Raw genomic sequence first — 6495 nt, 5'->3', positions numbered from 1 at the left:
CCCAGCTAATTTTTTGTATTTTTAGTAGAGACAGGGTTTCACCATCTCTACTAAACACAAAAGCTATGACAGCCCAAATATGGATGATAAATAAAAAATGGAAAATTATTTAGTAAGTTCAGGTTGTTAGCAGACAATCTTTCAAACATATGGTCTCGATCTCCTGACCTCGTGATCCACCTGCCTTGGCCTCCCAAAGTGCTGGGATTACAGGTGTGAGCCACCACGCCCAGCTATGGAGGTTTAAAAGGCTTTATTTTGCCAGGAACCAGCATATAATCAGAGACATTAAAATACACTTCACAAAATATAGGTAAAATTTAACCTGTGATAATTACATGCCTAGAATTATGCTTAGAGCATCCACATTCATCAATCTTTTTTCTAACAACCCTTCAAAATTGAGATTATCCCTATTTTTAAAGACGAAGAGATTGGAAGTAACAATAAATAATGTACCCAGCATCACACTATTACTAATCAGCAAAGCTGGGACTTTTTTTTTTTTTTTTTTGAGATGGAATCTCACCCTGTCACCCAGGCTGGAGTGCAATAGGGCATGATCTCGGTTCACTGCAAACTCCACCTCCCGGTTCAAGTAATTCTCCTGCCTCAGCCTCCCAAGTAGCTGGGATTACAGGCGCAGACCACTTCACCCGGCTAATTTATGTATTTTTAGTAGAGACGAGTTGCATCCATTGGCCAGGCTGGTCTCGAACTCTAGACCTCAGGTGATTCACCCACCTCGGCCTCCCAAAGTGCTGGGATTACAAGCATGACCCATCAGCCCAGCCAAAAGCTGGGATTTTAATCCAGGTTTGTCCACTGCCAAAGTCCATGGTCTTTCTAGCACATCAGTGGTTTCAAATTGTGCTCAAGGAACACAAAAGCTACGACAGCCCAAATATGGATGATAAATAAAAAATGGAAAATTATTTAGTAAGTTTGGGTTGTTAGCAGACAATCTTTCAAACATATGGTCTATGGAAGAAAAAAATAACAAAAGGAATTCTTAGTGGTGAAAAAAAGAAGAGAACCCCTATTGTAAGCTTTATGGCAGAAAAATACACCAGTACTTGAGGTTTCCTTCTAAATTATTCAACCCTCTCAACAAAGAGACAGATTCAGGATCTAAGTTTTATTCAAGAATTTTGAATATGTGGTTGGCTAGAGTGTCATATATCTCTTTTTTTTTTTTTTTTTGAGACGGAGTCTCGTTCTGTCGCCCCCGGCTGGAGTGCAGTGGCGCAATCTCCACTCATTGCAAGCTCCGCCCCCCGGGTTCACGCCATTCTCCTGCCTCAGCCTCCCGTGTAGCTGGGACTACAGGCGCCCGCCACCTCGCCCGGCTAGTTTTTTGTATTTTTTTTTAGTAGAGACGGGGTTTCACAGTGTAAGCCAGGATGGTCTCGATCTCCTGACCTCGTGATCCGCCCGTCTCGGCCTCCCAAAGTGCTCAGATTACAGGCGTGAGCCACCGCGCCCGGCCAAGTGTCACATATCTCTTAGAAAGCTGAGCAAAGCAGACAAGATTGAACAGCAGAAAGATAAAGGGACTCCACAATTTTAAAGCCCCAAATAATTTGGGGTTAACAAGGCTAGTTTACCAGGAAAAAACTCTACTTTTTGAATGTGTGGAGGAAATAACTTATTAGTGTGTTCTGAAGCCTAGAACTGACACAAATGTGCAAAAAAATAAAATGGCACTTTACTAGGGGCTTGCAGGAGAGCAAAGGTGTAAGGAGATGATGAATAAACTATGTACTGCTGGGTGACTGCTTTTTAATTATCAGAGGATGTTTTGATTACTAAAAAGTCAATGATTATCCTGCTTAGCCCCAAACAAAATCTATACTAAGAATATAGTTATCTGTAATAAACATGCCTATCTATGGAAGAGACTGTCAAGCCAAAATAATAAGAAATGGGGGGGCATGGTGGCTCACGCCTGTAATCCCAGCACTTTGGGAGGCTGAGGTGGACGGCTCGCGAGGTCAGGAGTTCAAGACCAGCCTGGCCAACATGGTAAAACTCTACTTAAAAAAAAAAATTAGCCGGGCGTGGTGGTGAGCGCCTGTAGTCCCAGTTACTCGGGAGGCTGAGACAGAAGAATCGCTTGAACCCAGGAGGTGGAAGTTGCAGTAAGCCAAGATCACGCCACTGCACTCCAGCTTCCAGCCTGGGCTACAGAGCGAGACTCTGTCTCCAAAAACAAAAAGAAAGGGTGGGTATGGTGGCTCACACCTGTAATCCCAGCACTCTGGGAGGCCGAGGCAGGTGGATCACAAGGTCGGGAGATCGAGACCATCCTGGCTAACATGGTGAAACTCCATCTTTAAAAAAATGCAAAAAAATTAGCTGGGTGTGGTGGCATGTACCTATAGTCCCAGCTACTTGGGAGACTGAGGCAGGAGAATCGCTTGAACCTGGGAGGTAGAGGTTGCAGTGAGCCGAGATTGCACCACTGCACTCCAGCCTGGGTGACAGAGCGAGACTCTGTCTCAAAAAAAAAAGGAAGAAAAAAAAGAAATGAGGCTGCTGAGGTAGAATGAAAAACAAAGATGTGAAATAAGTTTTTTTTTTTCCTATGGGGGTACTATGGAAAAAAATGGGGAAAAAAAGTAGAGGAAAAGATTATGAAGCTATTTACTTGGATAAGCAAGCCTGGAGTTGCCTCTAAGAATTCCCTAGGAATTTTTCCTAAAATTGGTATGCTAAGACTTACAAAATGTAATAGATAGGTTATACAAAAGTATTCTGTGCTCAAGTGTCCTTAGGAATTGTGGGATTATAACTGTTTTCTTGACTGCAGGACTAATGAAAGCTTTCAGGACAAACTGTACATTGTGAAACCCTAGCAGATAAAATATGTGCCTTTGCCCATGATTTCTATAGAACATCAGGTATACAGAAAGAAAGACATTACCTTGGAAAGGTGGAAAGTGCATTAAACAGCCTTAGTGGTCAGCTGCACACTGACGGTAAAGCAGAAAGGAATGAGTACTGAGATCAAGAGACACTGTTAACATCACAGGAAACAAGCAGATTTGGTGTGCTCCAGAAGAAAAGTCTCCTTTGTGATCACTCATGAGTTTTTGCCAAGATGATCTGAAGGTAGCCACTAAATCTTAAGGTAAAAAACATATAGCTACTGTACAGCTACTATAAAACATATATGTAAAACATACATTTAAAATACACACATATAAAAGACAACATAAAAGAAACACACAGCTACTATAAAACATTGTTGAAAGAAATTAAAGATGACCTAAACAAAATTTTAAAATCCCATGTTGATAGACTGGAAGACTTAAATGTTAAGACTGCAATACTAATCAAGTCGAACTACTGACTCAACGCAATGCCTATCAGAATTCCATCTGCCTTTAGTGTAGAAATTGACAAGTTTACCCTAAAGTCCACACAGAAATACAAAGGACCCAAAACAGCCAAAACGAAGAATAAAGTTGGAGTACTCACAATTCCCTACAGTAACCAAGACAGCATGGTACTGGCAAAAGGATGGACATGCAGATCAATGGGATAAATTTAAGACTCCAGAAATAAACTCCTACATTTTTCATCAGCTGATTTTTGATAAGGATATCTAGACAATTCATTGGAGAAAAGAATATTCTTTTCAACAAATGGTGCTGGAACAACTAGATATCCACATGTAAAAGAATAAAGCTGAACCTCTTCCTTACACCACACATAAAAATTAACTCAATATGAATAGGAGTAAAGCTTCATGACCTTGGATTAGGGAATAGTTTCTTAAATATGACACCTAAAGCACAAGCAATCAAAGAAAAAATAGAATATATCACAAGTTAAAACTTTTGTGCTTCAAAGAACATCATCAAGAAAGTAAAAAGATAATTCACAGAAAAAGAGACAATATTTGCAAACTCTATGTCTGATAAGGGACTTGTATCTGGAATATATAAAGAACTATTACAACTCAATAAAAAAAAAGACAATCCAATTTAAAAACGGGCAAAGGATCTGAATAGACATTTCTCCAAATAAGATATAAAAATAACCAACAAGCAGATGAAAAGATACTCAACATCCTTAGACATTATGGAAATAAAAATTAAAGCTACAATGAAATACCACTACACCCACTCAAATGGCTATAATCAAAGACAAACAGCAACAAGTGTTTGCAAGGATGCAGAGAAAATGGACCCATTTACTGCTACTGGAGATACAATATGGTACCGTGGCTTGGGAAAAGAGTCTGGCAGGTCCTCAAAATGTTAAACACATAGTTACCACATAAACCAGCAATACCACTCCTAGGTATCTACACAAGAACAACAAAAACATATGCTCACACAAACTTGTACATAAACACGCACAGTAGTGTGATGCATAACAGCCAAAAAAGTCTAAACCCATCAACTGACAACTGGAAGAACAACATGTGAAATATCCATGCAACTAAAAATTATTCAGCCATTAAAAGGCCTGAAAATTCTGACATAGACTGCAACATGGATGAATCCTGAAAATATTAAGCCAAGTGACAGAAGCCAGACATCAGAGTTCACATACTGTATGATTCCTTTTACATGAAAACTCCAGAACAGTCAAATCTATAGAGACAGAAAGATTAGTAGTTGCCTAGGCTGGAAGGAGGAAGACTAGCTGGGGGAATGGAGAATGACTTTTTGGGGTGATGAAAATGTTCTAAAGTTAATTGTGGTGATAGTACCAAAATATACTAAAAAACAATGAATCATACACTTTAAATGAATGAATTGTATGGTGTGTGAATTATATCTCAATAATACTGTTTAAAAAAAAAAAGAAACATACTATCCTTTTACTATGTTTACTATCCTTTTAATAAGTTCCAAGATGGCAGGGGACCTTGTCTTGTCTGCCACTATATTCAGCATGTGGAATAATGTCTAGCACACAGCAGACACTTAATCATGATTGAATAATCTACTATACATAAAAACTTACAAAACTAGCCCAATCTACTACTGGCCTAAATACTTGTCTTCCTGTTTACTTCCCCACCTTCAACCCATACCCACCTTCTACTCTGCTCTCTCACTCTGCTCAAAGTTTCCTGCACTCCTAATTGGAAACTCCCATGGGCTCTTCAGATTTCACTTGATTTAACCAGTCTGTTACATCCCAACTCTGTTTTCCCTTTTTCCTAGGTGATCTAACCCACCTCTATGCTATTACTTCCCAAATATTTCCTAAACCTGTCCTTTCTCCTATATTCTAGAGCTGTTTACATATATGGCTATTTAAAATTTGTTAAAATTAAATGAAATTTAGAATTCCGTTCCCTAGTCATATTTCAAGTGCTCAATAGCCTCATGTAGTTAAGCACTACCATATCAGTCAACACTCACATCAGAAACATTTCCATCACTGCAAAGTCATACTTGACAGCACTGCTAGGGAAGGCTGTCTTTCATTAACAAATTCCCCTTCTCTCCATTTCTATTGCTATTATCTTAGTTTAAGCCCTCATCACTCCTCACCTGAATAGTCAACAGGTCTTTCAGGCTCCAGCTTCCCATTTCCTCCAATGTGCAAATCTGGTCATATACTCCCCTGCCTAACACCTTTCAGTAGTAATGCTCTCAGCATCACATATGAAGCCCTGCGTGCCATACCACCTATGTCTTTAAAATCCTGTATGCAACTAGCTCTCCCCATGTCTTTAACCCTGTTTGCAACTAGCTCTCCTTTATTTTCACTTCTAAATGCCACACTGCTTCCACATACTGTTTCCTCTGCTGAAATACCTTTCCCAGTCTATCTGCTGAGGGAGAACCTAGTCATCTTTTGAGATGTGATTTCAGCTTTATCACCTACATAATGGCATTCTGCACCTCGCAGATTATGTACTTAGACTGACAAGTAAACTTCTTTGTGCTTCTTCTGACCCTTCTTCTTTCCCCCAGATGAACACTGTATGGACTTTTCTTTGGGTACCTATATCTTAGTTTACATGTCAGCTTTCCTCTACTAGAATTTAAGCTCAATGAGGGGGGAAAGGCCTGATCTTATTCATTTTTATAAATCCAGCACAATTCTTAATCATAGTAAAACTCAAATGTTTGTTATATAAATACATAGGCTTTCCAAAGAAGGAAACCCAGGAAAAAATTAGAGATGGTCATAAATATTAACCCTATCCAACCTCCATACTCTCTATAACTCTACAAGTGCCTGTTAAATAAACATTGGGATTACTATGTTGTTTTTGATGTGGATTTCCCCACATAGGTCTGTCGGGATAAAGTTATGCCTCGGTAAGGGCCTATCTCAAAGGAAAGTTTATTCTTAGAGTTGACTTGCAAGAGAAGTTGCAAGTCAGGAACCTGAACTCAGAAGGTAGGACTTCATGACTTACTTCCTTTCTCTTCCTGGGGTCTAGAGATAGAGGAGGAGTTCTTTTTTTTTTTTTTTTTTAATACAGAGTCTTGCTCTGTTACCCAGGCTGGAGTGCAG

The 6495-nt window shown here is 39.4% G+C and overlaps 1 protein-coding gene across 3 annotated transcripts in view; it reads right to left on the bottom strand.

The window, feature by feature from the left end:
• The window catches only part of TCEA1 (transcription elongation factor A (SII), 1), an 80920-nt gene that overhangs the window by 54311 nt on the left and 20114 nt on the right, over positions 1-6495 (bottom strand). The window lies entirely within an intron of this gene.

This window comes from Colobus angolensis, unplaced genomic scaffold, assembly GCF_000951035.1.
Source record: "Colobus angolensis palliatus isolate OR3802 unplaced genomic scaffold, Cang.pa_1.0 Scaffold166, whole genome shotgun sequence".
In the NCBI taxonomy this organism is placed as follows: Eukaryota; Metazoa; Chordata; class Mammalia; order Primates; family Cercopithecidae; genus Colobus; species Colobus angolensis.
Note: the sequence above shows the minus strand (reverse complement) of the source record. Positions and strands in the feature narration are given on the sequence as shown.